This window comes from Haemaphysalis longicornis, unplaced genomic scaffold (assembly GCF_048455015.1).
Source record: "Haemaphysalis longicornis isolate Haplotype H1 unplaced genomic scaffold, Haemaphysalis longicornis Haplotype H1 scaffold_9, whole genome shotgun sequence".
Taxonomy (NCBI): Eukaryota; Metazoa; Arthropoda; class Arachnida; order Ixodida; family Ixodidae; genus Haemaphysalis; species Haemaphysalis longicornis.
In genome coordinates this window covers 55,589,614-55,611,377 of record NW_027526460.1, presented here as the reverse complement: position 1 = coordinate 55,611,377, position 21,764 = coordinate 55,589,614, and the positions used below count along the sequence as shown (strand labels likewise).

At 48.1% G+C, this 21,764-nt stretch overlaps 1 protein-coding gene across 1 annotated transcript in view; it reads left to right on the top strand.

Moving 5' to 3' along the window:
• The first annotated feature begins 1,225 nt into the window (after positions 1-1,225).
• LOC144151330 (procathepsin L-like) overlaps positions 1,226-21,764 on the top strand; it is a 217,570-nt gene continuing 197,031 nt past the window's right edge. Inside the window, exon 1 of the mRNA XM_077682340.1 lies at positions 1,226-1,229. The gene's annotated coding sequence lies outside the window, so the exon portion shown is untranslated. The remainder of the gene's footprint in view (positions 1,230-21,764) is intronic.

Below are 21,764 nucleotides of genomic sequence, written 5' to 3'. Positions count from 1 at the left end.
TCTCAATGAAAATAAATGATGATGATATCTGCGGTACAATGTTTCTGGCTCCCCTACTCTAAAAAAATTGGGCCCATCTCCCTGCGAGGGGGACTCGAGTAAATGCGTCGCATAGGGGGTGGGTGTATTGCGTTAACGTTTAGTGTTTGTGGAGTTGGTGGTAGTGAATGCGTTGTATCAGCAGCTTCTTGACGTAGTTTGAATGAGTCAAAGATATAAAGCGCGTTCGCAGCCTCCCATTCTGTGTCGGCTTTGTGGCGCAGTGGGTAGAGCGCCATGTACATTGCGTTCCGCCAGCAGGGTCGAGGGATCGAAACCAGGCGCCGGATAGTATTTTTTTATATAGTGTAGGGGGAGTGGTGCGGACTACGACTACGGACGTCAACGCGGGTGACATCGTGAGTTACTGAAATGCTCTGCATTTAAAATAGTCCCGACGCCTCTGATCCAGGCGGCGTTTCGACACCCTTCTCTGCCGCGTAACTTCAAGGGACGCCGCTCGTGCTCTTGTTTACGACGCCAGAACCTTCGATCGTCGCGATGCAAAGCGGCGCGTGGTCTTCGTGCCAGGAAGTGCCCTCGGCTCACCGTCAGTCTCAGCGGCGACGCGGATCGAGCAAAACACGGGCTCGGCTATTGTGAAGCAGGTGACTCTCTCTCTGCCGCAGGATGTGCCGGGAAATCGAGACGCGGACGACGAGGGGCGGAGGAATGCAATGTTGGCATACACCACCGAAGCCATACGCCGGCACGCTTCTCACGTAGACTCAATAGCGACATGACGTGCGCGGATAACAGGAGACCGAATTGCACAATACGCGACGTCGAGGTATCCTCCTCTTCCGTCCTGCACGTGTCACGCCACGTTGGAGTAGTAGCAGAAAAATAGTCGGCATCCTTCGTAGCAGGTGGCTCAGTGGAAGGCGTTGCGCTGCTGAGCACGAGATCGCGGGTTCGATTCCCGGCCGCGGCGGCTCCTTTTCTGACGGAGGCGAAAAGCAAAAACGCCCGTGTGTACGAGATTTCGGTGCACGCTCCAGATCCCCAGGAGGTCAAAATTAATCCGGAGCCCTCCACTACGGCGCGCCTCATCGCCTGTGTTGCGTCGGCGTTTTAAACCCAATCGAATCTTCGTAGCAGTACGTCTAAGCTCAGCATTACATGTATTGCTTCAGTGAAGGAGCAATGGCGTCCGGACGACCGGGGCATTTCGCCATCCCCTTCACTGTCGTTAGAATTATTGCCTTGACAACGATCAAAAACGCCGTCCGAGGAACACTGAGGTTCTGGCCGAACTTGAACCCCGTGTAAAGTACTGCGCGTAACTATTGCGAGCGTTTTAAGTATTTCAAAACATCTCGGCATGTTCTTGAGTGTACTGCGCATGCGCAGTTAGTTTGTTCTCTCGACTGCGCCTATTAAATCGGCGCTGGTGGAGCCCAATGATAAAATGCTCCTAATGCTTCCGCTGTCGCTTTCCCCGCCTACCTCCTCGCACTCTCTTCGCCATCACCGGCGTGCATACTCCGTCGCGGTCCGCGTGTGCTCTCTCTCATCCCCTCCTGTGCTAATAGATCGCTCGCTCACTCAGTGAGTGAGTGAGTGAGTGAGTGAGTGAGTGAGTGAGTGAGTGAGTGAGTGAGTGAGTGAGTGAGTGAGTGAGTGAGTGAGTGAGTGAGTGAGTGAGTGAGTGAGTGAGTGAGTGAGTGAGTGAGCGATTTGAATAGAAAGAAGTGGACAGGGGATATTCAGAACTCATCGGGGAGTTTACCAGTCCGGGGGAGGGGAGAGGGGGACTCAAAGGTACAGGTGAGAACTACTTAGGACAGAGAAAAAAGGAAAGAGAGAAGGAGCGCAGAGCTACAGCAATGGCGCAAGGCTGTGCCGGCAGGCACCGCGGGTTATAGCCGTTTCATGAGGCCGTTCTCCTCGAAAAAAAGCCAGGACAATCCGGAAGGCTTCCTGGCCTTCCTCGCACGTCACAACCGCGGGACTCTACCAAATGTTTTGCCGCCAGCTACCGCTCCACGTAGCCACTGCAGCTCGACGGCTGGTCCGCCGCACGTGAGGATCACGCCGACGGCGGCGCCGTTGAACGGCAAGAACGGGTGCTTGAGAGAGAGAGAGAGAGAGAGAGAGAGAGAGAGAGAGAGAGAGAGAGAGAGAGAGAGAGAGAGAGAGAGAGAGAGAGAGGAGAGAGAGAGAGAGAGAGAGAGAGAGAGAGAGAGAGAGAGAGAGAGAGAGAGAGAGAGAGAGAGAGAGATCATTGGTGCAGTTCTACGAGAGCAACCGCCATCTGATGTGCTAGGGGGGCGTCCGCTAGTTCGGGATGCCCTGCCTGGTCCTTTCTGGCTCCTCGTATTCTCTTAATAAACATGCGCTGGTTGGATAGCCTTGAGCTGGACAGCTGGTCTATCCACTTCTCGTACGTGGGACTGGAATCGGTGTGAGCTGCGCTCCAACACAAAACCAAACCAGGGGGTACGGACCAGCAGACGTAAGTGGGAACGCTGAGGGGGTCGTGGTGCTTCGAGGTTGGTCGCATTTTGTGGGGATTGGGAAGGGCCCTTAAGGGTGAGTGTATATTAGGTGCACGTTATAATTGCCCCAGAATTTGTGCAATGTTTGGCGGACGGTTGTTGAGTAGGCATTCATATGCGGTACTACGGAAGGAAACAGCGCAACCCAGGCGCACAGTTGCTTTTTGTTTTCGTTTCTCTTTCAGCGTTATTTATACAGTGGCACTAGCCGATTAGAGGGAATAGAAAACGTCTGCGGACGAGTGACCAAAGCGGAGCTACTAGGGACTGCCTTTACAAATTCCTACCGCGTTCAACAATCGGCATCGAATTATGCCAGTCTGTATCCTGCTGAGGCCGCAAACGCGTTCGTTCCGTAGAAATGAGAACTGAAAATTTTGGTTAAACTTATGTGCAACCGCACAACTGCATTGTTTCGTTGCCATGCAATTTTGACAGATTCCATCTTGATAAGACTTTAAATGTTTTCGTTCTTTAAGAAGGAGAACTACAAATTTTGTTTAAAATTTGCGAAATCGAACAATTGCATTTTTCTTGGAGCGAGGGAGCCGTACGAAAGGGGCTCCTTCTCCAGGACAAAAACTTTCGGCTGCAAGATCGCGCGACGGGTCGCTTCAGGTTCGCATAGTAGCTTCCTTTTAGACGGCAGTATGTCCGAGAGGGATGTATTAAAGCCCATCGGCGGATCAGGTGCACCTCGTGAGACGGTCGTCGTATCGACTGTCGGCGCTACAGCCGCGTCAGGCCGGATCGAACCGGTTCCTCGCGCCTAGCATTGTTCGTCTTTCATCGGACCACGTGGCGTTGGCGGCTAGACGCTACGATACGCGGGCCGAACGTAGGCACAATCGCTTTGCATATTCCGACGGCGGGAAGGGGCTCTGGTTACAAACCACGCGCGGCGCATCGCAAGAGCGAAAAGGTAGGCGACCGCCTGTCTGAAACGCGGTCACTCCCGCCTTGAGTGAGAGTAAGCTCGTAATCGATCATGTTTAGAAGAAACCCGTTAGGTGGAGTAATTAGTTTTGCGGGAAGGGAAAATTTGACATACACCTGATGTGCAGCCGTACTGTTGCAAAGGAAAGCCGAAAAGCTTTCTCGAAAACTTCAAATCTGTCCTGGTCCAGGATTCCAACCCGGGACCACCGCCTATCTGGGGTGGTCCCTCTTCCAACTGAGCTGACCAGCAGCCTGGCCGTTTATAAAGCGAAAGCGAATTGATCAACAACTCGAAGTGAGGGAGAAATGATAATCGACCAATTTAGGAGCAACGCCCAAGGTGCAGTAAATGTCTGCGCAAGTAAAATTTGACATCCATCTCATATGCAGCCGTACAGCTACAAAGGAGAGCTTAACAGATTCCTCAAAAACTTCACATTTGAAAAATTCCTTGCGTATCAGCCGTGTGGTTGCATATTAGGTGGACGTCAGTTTTCCGTTCGCGTAATCTCTTAAAGTTCAACGTTGGCGCATTACTGACGCATTACTCAAGCTTCTTTGAAGGGGAAACCTAATTGCGTATCGATCTCCAACCCTGGCATCCGGAGGTAAATGCGTAGGGTCGTGAGAGCAAGAGGTATTGGGGGCCACTGCACCCATGCATTGGACTTTAGTCTGACTAAAAATGCCAAAACGTCTAGTTTGGTGGCAGCGTAAGTTTCCTTCACGTGCACAAGTAAAAAGTCAGATGCCGTACAACTCTATGAAGTCCCGTTAGAGTCTCTGACCTCGGGACATCTTTCTGTGTGTAACCACCATGTACAATTTTCAGAAACAAGTAGAATTGATTGATTGATTGATTGATTGATTGATTGATTGATTGATTGATTGATTGATTGATTGATTGATTGATTGATTGATTGATTGATTGATTGATTGATTGATTGATTGATTGATTGATTGACGTTTACATTGCTATCAATCGCTCCGCAGCGAAAAAACTACTGAATCATGTTACAACGTATTTTATCAAGTTGCGTGTAGTGTCAGAGCGACCGCCTTACAGAGCCGATCTAAATTGAGTTTAAATTTAGAAATTTAGAAACCGAGAGTCAAAACTTTGTCCACAAATTTAAGTGGGTTTTTACACGCCGTAGCTACACCCCGGCTGAGGAGCTGTTCTATGTCAAAATGACCAGCCAGTCTAAAATTAACCGTAATGCTCCACTACGGCGCGCCTGATCGCCATGTGTGGCCTTGGCTGTAAAACCAGACTTTGTAAATAAGGGAAAAGATCGAAATTAATGGCGAAAAAAAAATGCGGCATAAAAAATCACTGCCTCCGATGGAATTCTCAGTACTTTGTTATTCAGGCTGCGTACACATACACACACAAAAAAACAGCAACCGTGTTGTTTGTCGGCTCAATGACCCCCAAACGTAACCTTGGAGTTTCGAAAGAGACATTCGGTTGACGTCACCGACCCAACCGTCGCATTCGAATATTCATAACTCTCCCGATGGGGCCGCACTTAGGCTTCGCTCTCGACGTTTGCGTCCCGATTATTTTCCCCGAGAGTTCGCGACTTTTCTGCCTTATCCGTTAAAACAACAGACCTGGTCGATGGGGTCGACTTAGGCACAAGGTTTCAGGATAGTGGTTGAGCTTTACATAAGCCGGCTTTAGCGTCGCAGTCGGGGTTAGGGCCTTACTGAAGGGAGCAGCGCAGAACTTTCGCTAAGTTCTGTCATTGTGCTCAAGACGCGCATACTGGAAACTTTGTCTGCCCTTAGAGGAGAGATTGGCGCCTGTTTGTGGATCTTCCCGGTCCAATGAACAACACATACATACATACATGCACATACATACATACATACATACATACATACATACATACATACATACATACATACATACATACATACATACATACATACATACATACATATATGTGTGTGTGTGTGCGTGTGTGTGTGTGTGTGTGTGTGTGTGTGTGTGTGTGTGTGTGTGTGTGTGTGTGTGTGTGTTTGAAGCATTAGGGGTGGCCCACCAAATATTAATGCGTGAGCACGATGAACGCATTACGTGCTCACTTGGCGTGAAAAGCACCGTGTGCAGGTCTTCATAACCAGGCCGTTTCTGCAAAATCGCCGATTGGTTGCATGTTGGCCGATATTTTTTTCTCAAAATTCCCATTGGCTGCGGCATCCCCCCGACGTAACCAGAAAGGTGGATTGGCAGTGACGATAACAGGCCGTCTGAAGCTCATGTATGTTCGATTCACCAGTTTCCATTCGGCTGCGATGGCACCATACCAACTCCCAAAACTTACATACCAAACTCAAGGGCATTGGCAAGTGAGAAGACAGCAGTCTCGTGGCCGATTTACCATTTCCCGTTGCCAGCGACGCCAACCCATCCACTCTCACATATTAGAGGTGATGCCCCTTATATGCTCAGGCTGTCTGGGTCTCATGTTGTTTTTATTTTTTTATTTTTATTTATTTATGAATACTGCAATCCCTACTAGGGATTTTCGCAGAGTGGGTTACATGAATTACATGAATGCTCAATATGCAAACAAACAAATTTTCAAAGCAGGAAGATAAAAACACACAGAAACAAAATTACGCGCAAAGCAACTCAAAATATACAAAAAAAAACATCGTCGTCGTAACCATCGTCTCATGTAGTCACGGTACTAAAACACCAGGAAATGAGTCGTTTACGCCTCGCGCTAGAACGTAACGCGTACTAAAAAACACCGGGACACTCGTTTACGCCTCGCGCTAGAGAGCTTCGTGCTTCAAAGACTTGTACAGCCAAGCTGTATACCTCTACCCCCGAAATGGTTTCAACTGCATTGGCAAAAACGACAGGGCACTAAGAATACACTTATGCACTGTATGCTTAGCCCCTCACCAGGTTTCACGTTAATAGACATGGCCCGGGATTTTCTTTCACAACTCAAACAGTAATCAGGCGCACGCATAGAAAGCTTAGGTGCCCCCGTAGCTTTTCTTGGTGCGTGTCCGTCTGAATGCCGGCAGGGAGGAGGAAGATGAATAAGCATTTATTTGAGCAACTGGGTATCGGTACGGAGATGTGGTCAGCCTCCTGTGTCCAGGAGGCCGCGAGCATGCACCCAATTCAGGGCTCGTTGCACCGGGGCTTCTTGAAGCTTCGGCGCCTAGCTGCTCAGCGCAGACTTCCACTGATCAAGGGATGGGTTGTTAATGGGGTTAAGGTTCTGTGGGCAGTTGATACGTCGTAAGGGGTGATTTTGAGTGCAGGAAATGATTTTATCTCAGTAGGAGGAACTGCAGGGGGGACGCAGAATGGCGGTGTTTGGGGTGGGAATCATCTTGGGGTTTGTTGTTGTGTCGAAGTGAGCCTGGTGGGCCCCTTGAGAAGACGGAATAGGTCATGGGAGTTCAGGATGTGCCGAAAGGAGTGGACTCTCAGCTCTATGCCGCTCGGGCAATCCCGCTTTTGCTAGATTAGTGCGAAAGGAGAAACATTCCGGGGGGTCCAGGGGTTCGATATACGAGGACGGTGCATATGGAGCAGGAATAATGGTGCTACATCAGGCAAGTAACAGGCATGGGTTACGTGCTTAAAGGAGTACTGACACGAAATTTCAAAGCTGAGATAACTATGTAAAACGCTTCCTTTTTATCAGGAGATATCTCCCAGCAAGTTTCAGCAGCAACCGTTCAGCGAAACATATTTAAAATCCATTTTAATCTTCGCCCGCACGAGAAAGACCAGAGCGGGCCGACGTGACATCATCTGCTACGTGCCCCAAACTGCCGACGTCGGGGCTCCCGTGACGAAGCCGACGCGCTGGCTGTGGTTGGCGCGCGCTGCTCGGGCGTGTGTACACGTCATGGTTTTGGGACTGACGTCATGCTGCCCGGGCCTGTGGGGACGGCGAAGACCTCGGCCGGTCTGGGCGCGCGCGTGCGCTCGCTCGCGCGCGCTTCCAGAGAGGCAGCGATACGGCAAGAATGGTGACGCCATGTCATACATGCTGTCATGGCGGCCGCTCGGCGTTTTTTTGTCGAAACCGAAACTGGCACGAATAAACGACGCCGTAAATGAATGTTTACGCTGCGCTCGACCGTCTAATCTGTCAATCTATTATTAGTGGGCTGGTAGGCACGCATAGCAGCGAAAAAAACGTAACATAAAAATTTCGTGTCAGTACTTCTTTAAAATGGGTGGGTTGGAGGGAGATGAGAAGTTGGGTGGGACATCTGGCAGTGATGAAGTGTGCCAGTTACGGAAGGTCTCTGTGGTATGGGTGGCGTTGGCAAAGTATTTGTTGATGAAACCTTCGCCTGATTTTGGAGTCGTGGGAAGAGAGGACAGGAGGCCGGGTGCAGTAAGGACGTGAAGGCGGTCTTTCTTGTCTGTACCGAAGAGCTGCACGCTGGTGGGATCAGGACAGCAGAAGCTGCTGTCAGGTGGGGGTACAGCTGAATCATATTGCGTTTACGCACTCTTCAGCAGCGGCAGCGGCTTCCCTGTTCGTCGGGCATGAATCCTCGAGTCCAGGCGACGAGTCATCACGGGGACGAAGATAAGTTTTTTTTTTTTATGTTGCAGGATGAAAATCTGATGAAAGAGTTCGTTGACGATTGGATTGCTAATTCGGGATCTTTGAGAAGCAGTCCATCAGGATCTGTATTTGGGCCGGGAGGGAAGAGAGGAAGTTGAACACGCAAAAATCAATAGTTCCGCTTCGGTGATGGTAACTTGTGGTAAACGAAGAGCTCATTTGCCTGGGGTGGAGGCGAAGTTAGTCGGGATCCCTGCATGCCCTGCCTACCAGTGGAGGGGTCAATCTCGGTGTAAATGTCAAATTTATGGACGCTTTTGTTGTTACGACGTAAATATGCTGATTATGCGAAAATGAACGCGTGTGCGCGCGCATGCATGCAACCATCACTTGTCATCGTATTCTCTGTTCCCATATTTCGTGATTGGGTGGCGTGTGTACCGTGTTTGGGTTTCGCGTACACGGATGGAGTTAGTGTGTTCTTTGTGAGTGTCTAAGGATTCGATTATGCTCCTGGGTAACCTGAAGCTTCATAATTAGACAAACCCTAAGTTCGAAAAAGGGCAACGCAAGGATGACATTGAGGTAACGCCATGAGCCATCTTGATTTTGAACTCCTGTCACTCCAGTCCGGAGCCGTATTGTTCCTTGCTAGCTTCAGGTTCCCGCCAAGTGTCCTTTCAGACGATGACTCAATCGGGCGCGGGTCCGTGACCGTCACCGTACTGACCGCCACGCGCTATCTCTCCCGGCCTTATCTTCATACCTGACGTGGTCGCTTATCGCTCGCGCCGTTAGAAAGACGACTAAGCACACCACTCGTGATGCTCGGGGGTGTGTGTTTGTTTGCGTGTGTGGGCCCGCTTCGTCTCCGTCGTAAAAAGAAACTCCGCGTTCCGAAGCATCACGCGCCCAGGAAAGCAACTTTCACGTGAGAGACGCGACGTCGCCGGAGGGTCACAGCGAGACAGTCACGTGGGTTGTATGTAGCACTGCTGCGTCTCAAGGAGAGTGGCCTTAATGGCTTGGCGCGTTGCGCTACGCTGTCAGGCTTTCGTTTGCGTTAGTGCACGCTAAACGTTTTTACACCTTTATTAGCCAGTGGTATAAATACCTTTCCCTTGTTATGCAGTTTTTCGTGCTGTCCATTACTCCGTTGAAGAGGAGTTTTTTTGTGACATTTAGCGCCGCATTTTATGTAATTAAGAACATCCCTGAAGGGGGGTGCGTTTAACCCTCCGGAGGAGTATTTTATGTCACCTAAAGGTCCGCCACGAATAAGTGTTTTTTAGTGTCTAGTGAAGTATTTTGTTTTTAAAAACCACGATGAGCAGGGCAGTACCGAGACTTGCAAGTAACAAAACCGACATTTATTTCCTTGTCAACTTCAAAGTCAACTTCACCTCAATTTCAAATTCAAAATAGAACAAATAGCACGTCAACTTCAAAAAAATAACAAAATATTTGCGTTCAAAAATACATCAGCTGATACTCAAACATATACACGGAACACGAATAACTACGACAATGGAGACTAAGTCACATCGAAAAATAAGTCACATCAAACTCAAATGAAACACCACTCAGCTGAAACATGGTAGAAAATATATGCGGCTACCAGCCATACGGTGGCCCAGTGGGGTTGTGCTACTGAGCCCAAGGATAATGGCACGATGCCGACCGCACCGGCGTTTTTCCGATTAAAGCGAAAAACAATAAATCAGCAGTCCGGATGGCCGAAGCCGCCGCCAGGATCCAAGGAATCCTGGCTGACGGCTGAAGGAGGGAGACCGTCCAAGTCGTCTACCCTTCAGAACCCATCTCGGGCATCAAATAGCCGTCTCTCTCTCTCTCTCTCTCTCTCTCTCTCTCTCTCTCTCTCTGGACTCGTTGAAACCCCCAGGTATTTTGTTTGCAGCTCCAAAGTAAGCCCATCACATCTGCGCCTATTCTACTCACTCGTTATCGTGAATTTCAATGAAAGTGACCAAACGTTGTAAGGCGGAAGTTAGATCTCTTCCCTATTTAAACCACGTGATTTAATTCAAAAGAAAAACAGAAATCAAGTGGGAAATCAGCACCATATTTGGCGAGTATCATTATTGGCCAGGTCAGACAAAACAACTACCGAAAAGCTAACTGAATTCAAAACAGCGCAGGCAATACGGAAAAACCACACACATACGACGTCTCAATACAAAAAATCGAGGACTCACCAAAATAAAATAAGCAGGGTATTCACATATGACGGAAATGAATAAATACCACCAAGCCCGAAGAAAAGATGTTTAACTAGGAGAACGCAAATACGATGACGGCATGGGAATGCGCCTAGGAACCTGCGTAAAGTGCACATGTTTTCGGTGCCAGTCAACTTGCTTTGTTTGCGTATATCCCCCTTCTTTTAATCGCGTTCCTTAAACGGTGGGGGGGGGGGGGGGGGGGGGGGGGGGCGGCAGTGCATCGGCGTGGACGGTACGGCGTTCGTGAGCGTTCCCAGAAAACGGCGGGGAGATTTTCTCCCAGCGTGTCGGAGGGCGAAGCGGGCGATGTCTGCTGTAAGCAACACCATCGCGGCATGTTTACGGTGCATTTAGAGCTTTTCTGACACTGGAAACTCATGGATAATAATGGGGAGGGGCGACTTTAGGCTATGAAAACAAATAAAAACAAATTAACACGTTTAGCAACTTTGTAAAATCATGTGCTAAAGTACAAAAAGAAAAAAGAAATGTGAACTTAACACTGCAAACGATAGGGCTATTGCGGGAAAGTCTGGCTTCTCTTTGACCGACTCCTCTTAGTTTGAAGCGAAGTGAAGCTCCTGGAATATTTTTGTATGAAAAATGAAGACGGGTAGCCCTTAGCAAATGATTGCAGCCAGACACAAACACGTTCACTTTTACGCCACCACCACCGCGCCACAGTTCGCGACGGTAGCATCTTTAAATCTAAATTGAAATTCCAGGCTTTGACAAACATCACGGCGTTAGCTGACTTTATCGAGCATGCACCTACCGCAGTACAAAGTACAGGCCAGTAAGCCTCCCTACCGTTTTCGACAACCACCTTGCTGTGTAGGAAGAATGGTTGCTTTCACAGCGCGACACGTTTATGCGTCGACGAGTCCTATGCTCGTTGTTGATCCGATTGCCACTTGAAGTATCCTGTTCGTGCTCCCGCACGCACCCATCGCCACATTCCACCACCGCGAATCGAATGCGCGCAGCACGCAATGCGTCGGAAACAGTATTGGTTGATCTTGCTGATACATTCCTTTCTTGTGTGCCGTTTAAGCGGCAAGGTAGTCACGTTTTGGAAACTGCACGCGAAAACCCACGCTTTCTAGATCGGAGCTCGCTTTCTCGCTGCACGTCCACCGGGAGCAGCGGCCATCTTGACGACTGCCCTCTCGCTTGCGCGGAGAGCTCGCGAGAGGCACGTCCTTTAACTCCGCTAGTAGACGGAGCTTTTTCCGGTATGAATCTCCCCAGCCGGAGTTTTCTTGGAGGTTACGTTCTTACCTCCGTCACCGGTGTTGCGACCGGGCGGGGGCACCCGATCCTTTACTCCGTAGCCGCCAACATACGAAGGGTAGCGTGTATGGTGCGAGCGGCCAGCCGGTGTTGCAGTCGTGAAGAAGTCCAGAGCAGTAGGGTAACGTAACTGTTTACTTCATAGCGAGAGGTGAGCCGAAGCCAAAAAAAAAACATACAATGCCCCGACGGGCGAGGTTACAATACAGGACTAGAGCAGAGCGACCGCATGGATTCGCTGCTCAGGCAGGAATGATCTTCAGCGTTTGTGCTGCTTCTTTTATACCCAAAAAACGCCCCCAAGAGTAACACGCCACGAAATCACAGACACACACACGTGTCCATAGTTCGCTAGTCATAGCATTCACCCCTCGTGGCGTCCGAGAGAGGGGAGAGAGTGTCCTTGAAAGGTGCCGGGGTCGCGCTATCAACTGCTGATCGTGCCGATAGCGAAACGTCTGAGCCGGGAAGGTCAGGGCGGGATTCTCCGACGCGCAGGTGCCTGAAGGGTGTGGCGCTGGCAGCCGCCGGAGGCACATTGCAAAGCGAGGTGACTGACCCGGCATGTCGAGACACGAAAGTATGATTCACCAACACGCGGGCGCACATGGTCGATTCCCACGTGGTCGCTGATGCGGGAGAACACGTGTTGCTGGCCGATTCGTAACACCGGTCGGAGCAATGGTATGTTATTGCTTCATATTTACACCGTCACTGTGTTGACGGAATGTTTAGGTGTAAATAGTGCGTTATACACTCCGCAGTACGGAGTAAGCGTTGTACTGCTGGAGGATTTACCGAAGCTCAAACCTAATGAAACTCAACATCCGGCCTGATTTCATTTACTGTGACCTTTCATTTACTGTGAGATTTCATTACTTTCATTAATGTGAGATTTCATTTACTGCGTGATAACCTGTCTCGCTAAAATGTCGAGGCTAAACAGTCCTGTTTAACCAATCATGGCAGCTATGGCGCTATATTTAAAGTGATATCCAGTATCACAAGCATTAATAGTCCCTTTGTCTTCAAAAATGAATCTCAGACAACTTTTCGGAGACGGGCTAATTTTCTGCTTCAGTGCTGCAGATATGTTCTGAAGACTGACTGACTGAACAAAATTTATTGAGAAATAGGAAAAGGAGAGAATGGGGTAGGGGATAGAGAGGAGTGGAATTCATAGTACATGGGGAACCCTAGGTCCAGGGCCCCAGTGGCCAGTGCGCCGGTCTTTGCTCTCTCCAGCAGGTTGAGTTGGTCCTGTAGAGATGTGCTTGCCAGGGCTGCCTCCCATGTATCCAGTGTAGTAGGCTGTGTTCTGAAGAGTACTGCAGAGGCAACGCCGCCTGGTAGAGTAAATACGACACAATCGATTCGCTCTCGCGTTATAAACGGACGGCCAGACTGCTGGTTAGCTCTGTTGCTAGATGGACCTCTCTAGATAGACGATGGTCCCGATTTCAAATCCTGGACAAGGACGAATTTGACGTTTCTGAGAAAGCTGTTTGGCTTTCCTTTGCAACACTACGGCTGCACGTCGTCGATGTCAACTTTTCCATTCCTTACGCCGTGCACGTTGAGGGGCCTGTAAAGCGTGGTTCCCTGCAGGCATATTCCTTATAAGAAAAAGCCACCTTCACGAAGTCCAGAATGGGGGAATTGAATGTAAAAAAAGTTCGACAACCGCGTTTAAACACGAAAGTTTCTCGGCTTACTTCTTAATAAATAGAGCACAGTATTAAGGAGTTGAATGTGAAATAGAAGGAAGGTACAATAAGAGCATGCTGCACTAGCTGTGACTGTCTGCCTCGATACGATATCTGACAGCCGCTTTGAGAGACAACACGCTTATGATAGTTCTGGAGAAAAATCCCCACTTCACTATACTCTCCAATAAACCGCTTCCAATCCACAGACGACCAAGAAATGCCAAATGTTATTAGTTTTTTTTTTTTGTTTACGATGGCATTGCGGCCCACGCAGCAACTGGTGTAGGTATTGTGTGTATGTTGTGTGCCTGCGCGCCGACTCCTTTGTTGCCTTCGATTTGAGTTCTTTGTATTTTGAATAAATAAAGGTAGGAAACATCAAGCTTCCTTCCCTTTTTCATCAATCATCGCTCAGAAATAATGTCTGCGCGTGCACACCGTATATTCTGTGTTCGCACTAGTTTCCCATGATGCAGTTAGGCTGTGTGAGCCATGCTTGTGTCTCTTGTCCCACTGCACTTCCTTTCTGAGCGATTTAAATTGTGAAACTTTTCGTATAAGATCAAGGCCACCGGAACATCTAAGCGAAATGGTCTATGCAAAGCAACGCGCCCAAAAATAGCCGCGGACGCGGCACCGATTGCAACACGGTGACACTCAATTTCCCTCCTTGCATCACCACTGCTGAAATCGAAACACACAGAAACATTCGTTACTCGCAAAGAGCTAGTACGTACAGGAGGTCAGTCAACTCGACATCCTCTCCGAGTTCACTGCACCAATGCGATGGGATGCCATTAGCACTTGGAGCGTAGAGCGGCGACACAGAGACGGAAAGACAGAACAATAAGATATCGAAATGTTCGAAAGCCTAAGGCTACCAGCCTAAAGCCACTGCTGTCAGCGGTCCATTCCAATAGTCCGGTGGTGCAGTGGGTACAAAAGTATTAAAAACCAGCACCAGACTTCAGACTTTTTTTTAATTTGAGATAGTAGGCGTAGCGAAACGTTACAACACTTCTCTGTTTGGCTTCTCCCTCGGGAAGTTCTGCCTCATTTCCTCTTTTCTCCCTTTTCATGCGACCTTCCTCAAGCCCACGCTGTGACGTCACATCTGACGTCACAAATGACGTCATGGCAGCGCGCGGAGGTGTCCGGCGCCACCTATAGGTAAATACGAGAAACGGTTCCCCCTCCCTCCCTCCTTCCCTCTTTTTCCTGGAAGGGCGCTTGGCTCCGCCGATCGAAAAATGCTGACGTTCGCAGTTTCGTCCAATGGGGAAGCCGGCAGAGAGCCACTGGACCGTTCACGCTTACCGAGCGCCGTAGTCCGATATGGCGCTCAACGCGAGAGCACGAGTGAACAGACGCCGCCGGACGGCTCCGCAGCTCTCGCCCTACCCCCGGGTTTGCGTGAGACCCGTCTGCTCAGCCGAATCGTTCCGGATCGATGCGGGAAGGCTCGACTTTCAGGGACGTCTCCGCTCGTTGCGGCAGCCATTGCCGCTTCTTTTCAGGCACGTCGTTCGATCGGGTATTCCTTATACATTTCAGCGCCGTGAGTTTGTCGCATTTTCGCGCGCTTCAAGGTCGTGGCTGCTGTCATTCTTTTTTTCGTTTATCCCGCCGCTCACTGGGAATTGATACGCGTTTCTTTGCGGATATCGACGGCAGGGCCAGAATCGGAACTCGGGGAAGCTCACCTTCAGCCGATGCTTGAGAAAGGGCCTTTGCGTTGTTATTTAGATTAGCTCCTGCCACTTCACCGGAGAGAGCATGGACATACGCCGGAGAGTTTCGTACTCGATGCCCGTCACTATCCGGGTTCGTGAACCGAGGGGATAAACGTGTTTCTAACTTTTGTAACCGAGCCGCAATATTAATTATCTATTACTTTTGCGTCGACGCCTTTTAAACGACATTCTCTGTTCATTTCTTAATCGCTTATAAAGTTCTTAATTGTTTCGTACAAGATGACCGTTCTGTTTTACAGTCACCTACGTGTTACAATGAAAAGAAGTTCGCTTTAAAAGGATGCAGGAGGAACGGAAGAGGTCGCTGCAGACGATAACTAGAAAAATTAGTTACAGCGGGGCATGTACGGTAAATATTAAGTTATTTGTAGGAGGAGTAATACCTGGTAAGACAATATATTACAGCAGCCCTTGTCATGAGACCGTCTGATCCAGTAATACTATTATTCCCTCTGTATTACGTCGTGCAACCGACATTTAAGTTTCACGGGATTTTTTTGCAATATCCAATGTCTTTGAAAGCAGTCGCTGAGCCTGGTGACGTGACTAATAATGAAATAATAAAAGACGATTGCATTGCATTTCTTTTTCTTTTTTTTCGCGGCGTCAGGTGGAAGTCATTCTGAAATTTCCTCGCAAGAACAAAATGAAGCATTACTGATTCCGCCACCAAATCGCCTGAATGCTTGGTGACCATATTCTCATCGAAAATTGAACTCGGTGGCAGCGCAAATACAAACAAGGGAGTAACGCACGCAGACGATTTATTTTTCCCTCAAAGCTCGTTCAAAAATAGCAATTTCTTTGTCAGTCACTTAGTTCTTCATTTCAGAGAAATCACTGAACATGCACATTCCAAACACTGAAGAAAGCACTGAGCACACATCTCAGTGCCCGACCGGCAAAGAATAAACAGTTGATCAATGAATTCGAAACTACGGCGCCGTTGAATCACTGGCGCCCTTATCTAAAGGTACTTACTTGCAGCGCGAACAGCGGGCGCCCCTCCCAACAAAACATGTTGTGAAACAATTCGTTGTAGATGTGCTTTCGAGACTAATGCAGTTTGCCCCGAACGGTTCACTGACTCCCGTTTGGACTATTGCGCCACTGTTTCTTTACGGCGTTGCAGCTTAGTTAGTGCCACTTACACGGTCATAGTCCGTTGTCTAACTTCTGATACAAGTGGCGCGTCGGTGCTCCCTCGTCAGCAAAAAAAAAAAAAAACAAGACAGGTAATTACCTCCTGGAAGAAAACCTTGTTTGGGTGTGTCGCTTGCTCGATGCACTTCACAGAAACCTGCTCCAGACAGGGACCTTTTAAGGTGCAGACATCGCCCACACACTGTGTTGGTCAAAGGGGACCTGAAACACTATCTTTTTAAGCAACTGAGGCGTTTTTGGAGCGCAGTGAGTAAACACGTCCAGCCATTAAATTTTGTGACCGCGAAATGTATGAGCCAAGCGTTGCGGCGAGCAGCAGAAAAGAGTAGAAACTATAGAGTTCGAAAGGCGCCTGCCGTTTCCCTGATTCTTAAAACGACCTATGCGTTCTTGCAGAGTGCGCAACTACGATTGGCCAACATTTAGACGCAGCGAAGACAGTATTTGATTTCCGTCACTAATAGAAAATGGCGGAAAGAAAGAAAGAAAGAAAGAAAGAAAGAAAGAAAGAGAGAAAGGAAGAAAGAAAGAAAGAAAGAAAGAAAGAAAGAAAGAAAGAAAGAAAGAAAGAAAGAAAGAAAGAAAGAAAGGTGGACTGCAAATGAAACTGGATGGAGCGTCGGTTGAGCTGAACCAGACGCAGTGTGCCATCCTGTGCTGACGATGGCGGTATATAGCTTTCACAGCGCTTGAAGCTAGAATCACAAAGTACCCTTAAAGACCCAACAAGGCTCCTTTAGGAATTCGGGCCTTGTTCGTGAAAGCCTTGTCCGCGAAAGATGCATCACCTTCGCCCTGTTTTTTCTTTGTGACGGAAGCAATGGTGGTACAGTCGAACCTCGTTATGACAAAGTAGTATTGGGACAGCAAATTAGCTCGTTATATTCGATATTCGTTGTAACAGTACAGGTTAAAAAATTGGCTCTAACAAATTGAAAATCCCGCTGAAATTCAAAACAGCGCAAAAAGACGGGACAAGAAAATGACGACACAACGGCGCTGAGTAGCAACTGGTTGGTTTACTGCGCGGCTTGCGAAATATACCCAAGGAAGGAAGGCGAGAAGGAAACACGATAAAAAAGAAGCGCATCGAACATTAAACACAAAACATAAGATCGATGCACGTCAGCGCCGTGTGTCGCCGTTTTCTTGTCCCGTCTTTTTGCGCTGTTTTGAATTTCAGTTAGTACGCACTAACTGGCCCAAACCACCGTTCTAACGCGACAATCTGGCTCGCGCAAAAACGCTTGATGCAAAAATGCATTTCGTAGGCTTCAAACCACCTATAAACAAGGTAGCCCTTACCTTTCTCCTTATTGCATTTCAAGCTCAATGAACCGGAACATGAGTATACGTGAAATCACAACAGAACAAAGTTTACTTGACAAAACAGGCCTGCGTCTTTACATATTTGATGAAGGAGGTGATCGTCATCTGGTGGCTACTAACAGCACTGAACAGGATGGAGTTTTTCCCAGCGTCCTCGAACAAAAGAGCTTTTATACTTCTACAGTTTCGGGTGTCAGAGGGTTTTTCCAAGTAGCTTCTCAACCTCCTGGTCAAATATTTCTTCGTTATATCCGCTTTCGCTCGCGGCTCTCACGATTTAAGTTTCGTTATAGAATAATAAGTGTCCTTGAAATAAAGCGTTATCAACCAAAGCGCGTATTTAGTTCGCTATAGCCGATAATTCGCTATATCAGTGTTCGTAATAACGAGGCTCAACTGTACTGTCTAAGAACCACGGTGTAAGAATATATACAGGAGGGGAAACGGCCCCTTGCGGAGGGCGCGAGCGAGTGGCCAGATTATGTCACATTGAAACCAACGGCGGGCTACGAAGCTTCGTAGATGCGACGACGAAAAAAAGGGTAGCGGCACCTGATGGAGGAAATGACAGCGGCCGCAATTCGTTCCAGGGCTGCGCAGTGAAATGCCCATCGCTGCGGCAGGCAGTTTCTTCTCCGGCGACAGATGCCGCTGACTTAACATAGACCAGTGCTTGTGACGTTATCTGGCCGCCTTAGGAAGCGCCGTTTCCCCTCCTGTCTTGTTCTTGCTTTATGCTAAGAATTTAACGACATGTAAGCTGATATCCCCGGTGCAGATTGGAATTCTGATGGCTAAGTCATTGGCCGCGCAGATTCCTCCTGTTTGGCAATTCGAAGACAAAAAAAAAAACGACATTTAAAAGAACGTCAATTCATTTCATTTTATTCCTGTATTTTTTTAACACTTGTTTCAAGTGTTTTTAATTTTATTTTAATGTTTCCTTAGTACATAGCACATTCAAAATTACCTCGTTGTCAGCTAATGAAGTTATTCAGCAACGCTCTTTGAAAACTGAAATGTATTGAAATGTATGGCAAGTACTGCGTTCGAACCCATTAAAAACTCGTACGGTCTAGGATGCTTCGATATATTTTTTTAGAGTGCAGAAGGCAGGGGAGTGTGACACTTCAACCAAATGCTCCCTAAACGTGCGCCAAAGACTGTCATTGTTGAGTTGTCTTTCCTGAATCCAGCCTATATTCCCCACGACCTCTTTGGTTCGAAACCCCATACGGCACATATGGTACTCATATGACACCTGCCAGAATGTCGATAGGGCACCTTAGCTACGAGCACGTGTTTGTCATAAATGTAGAATCTATAACCCCAAAAAAAGCAGCATAGAGGTGCACGCTGCGCTATGTCGCAAGTAAAAAATGGTATAATATATACAGCCCTATACAAAACGTCGGCTGTGCGTACGTTCCACATCTACGGTGAACGTTATGACATCCCGTGACGCCTGTATTTTACGGGTATTTATAGCGCCATTCGATAACGTGTCTGCCCTGGCTAAACACGGAAAACGGTACCCGGGCGTGAGTAGGCGCGGTGTCGGAAATGTCGCGCCTGTTCGCTTTCAGCGCTGACGGCTCCGTAGTCTGAATGCGTCTAACCAGGCGAGTGATGGTTGTTGAGCAATAACGATGACGCTCCCGAAGCCATATGGGTGTGTCAATATGCAAGTGTTTGACTAGAGACACGCTGCGAACGGCCCCGTGCTGTTATACGCGCTCTTGACGTGGGCTGGTTATATTTTATCAGCCTGTCACTCTCGTTGAACGGAATAGAAACGTCTGCCGCCTCGCGCCGACTCAGTTGTACGATTGCGGAAATATTAAACGGCGAGATGGCGTGAAATGGTACCTACTAAAAAATTAAAGTTACAGTGGACGTGCAGGCGACTCAAACTGTACGTGCGTGCATGTGCGAGTGTGTGTGTGTGTGTGTGTGCGGGTGTGCACGTGCGTGTGTGCGTGCGTGCGGAGACCGATGGAGAAAGGGCGAAGGAAGGCCAACAATTGCGAACGTCAAGTGTATCATAGTGTGAATGGCTTGTCTCTATATGCATGAAAACAGGAATTATAAAATACGAGTAAAGAAAGGAAAAGCACGATAATATGTGCTCCGGTTAAGATGCAAAGCCACAACTTCCTTCCCAGAACAACCCATGGTCATAATTCGGGAGCTGGCATTGCGCAACGCCATTAAAGGGGCGAAAAGACAAAATAGAACTTTGCTCAGTATGAAAGAACTAGCCTATGGTAACTCACTCAGTGCCATTACAGACATGCAAGACATTTGTTAACAACAAAAAATGCTATATATGTTGAAAATCTTCCAAATTTCGCGCCACAGGGACGTAATACTGGCAGGAGGGGTGTGATATTGGCCAGCAATAAAACACATTTATCAAGGTAGCATTTAAATAATACAATCAAATGGAACCAGCAGCCCCATTAAAATTGCCCATACATGCTTATTGGTAATGGCTTGGGGCGGCGGCCCCCAATAGCGAATGCAAGAATCTGTGACGTCATAGAGACTCATCTTCACAGCGCAAAAATAACGAGACAAGGGGGTGCTAACTTTGGTCTACGCTACTTCAGGTCATAGAGACATCGCCGTAACGTGGCTGCGGAGTCGCGCCATTGCTTCATATGTTTTCTTTAATACCGAGATTACTTGTTTGAAGCTTGCGATAAAATTGGTATCATTGTTATTGGGACGAAGCAGTCTTTTTATTGAATCCAATTTATATTTTGAAATCATGACTTGTTTAAGGTTTTGTGCGGGTGTTCTCCTTGCCGAGAGGGGGGGGGGGGGGGGGGGTCGGAGCTTGGAGGTAACGGTAAATGGTGGAGAAAAAAAAAACCGGGCCATCTGCACTAACGTGAAACCTGGGGAGGAGTGAAGCATGCAGTGTATAAGTGTACTCTTGGTGCCTTGGCTTTTTTTTCCCGCGGAGATGAAACAGTTTGTGGGTAGAAGTATAAAGCTTTGCTCTCTTGTCTTTGAAGCACGAAGCGTTCTAGCTTGAGGAGTTGGAATGCGAGTGTCCCGGTGGGTTCTATTAGTACGCGAGGCTTTGGAAAACGAGTGTCCCGTTGTTTTTGGTACCGTGACTACATGAAACGATGATGACGACAGGAGACGCCGACAGCCCGAGCCACTTAGGGGCTTTGACCCTAAAAGGGACGCTTTTCAATGTAACACTGTGTTGTTGCAGAGATATTTATTTGTACCAGTTACAGGGCACAACTTTATTAAATGTCCATGTAAATGATCAGATACCTCCTTTTGGTGGCTTTTTTTATTGAAAAGAGACTTACAATTGACGTCTTGCTATTCAGTAAGCACGGTTAGTCTGCGGCATTTATAACTTAATACTACTATCTATGACTTGTCTCTTTTACGATTGCTAATACCGGATCACCCTCACGTTAAAATCTGAAAAAATTAACAAAGTTGGAATGAAGGTTTTTAACTAATGTTTTGTTTAACTCCGTTTCAAATGGAATACACAAAAATTTGGATAACTTAGCAGAGCCTGACGTTACCAACCTTGAAGATACTGGAACCCAGCCGCAAGCTCAAAGACGCGCGTCCAGATCTGACGTACTCTCCCAGTAACGCATCAAACGATCGCTTAGCATGTATTGTGATTCCAATATCATGCTCCGTAAGCCGCTATTTCTTCACCACTGTTTACGGGACTAAGGTAAACCTTTACATATCATCAGACATTCAGCTTTATTCTCAGTCCTGACATAACGGGTAAAATCGTTTGCGGAGGAAACTTGAATCCCGTAACATAAAAAAAATACCGCTTCTGTGCTCCCTATGCACGATAAATTACACAACCGCAATTCAAATAGTTCCTCGTTCCTCGAATCGCGCAATCTGCCCGCGGCCACAATGCCGGCGCTCTTCATGTTTTTGTGGTTGCAGGAGTGTGTGCGAGTTGATGCCTGTGCTAACGCGCGTTCGTGCGTTCGCGGGATATTGCACATCAGAATGATCGCATTGCGTGCGGCAGGAATTCACCGAGAACGATAACGTGCCTCGCAGGCACTCCTGTTGCGGGAATTCTCCCGAGTCCTTTTCTCTTCCCGATTGCGAAACCGTCTTCTGTCAGCGCCACCACCGGCGCCTCTTCAACGCGGTTTGAAGGAGAAAGAAGTTAATGGAAGTCACGAAACTTGGTTTATATATGGTGTTAACG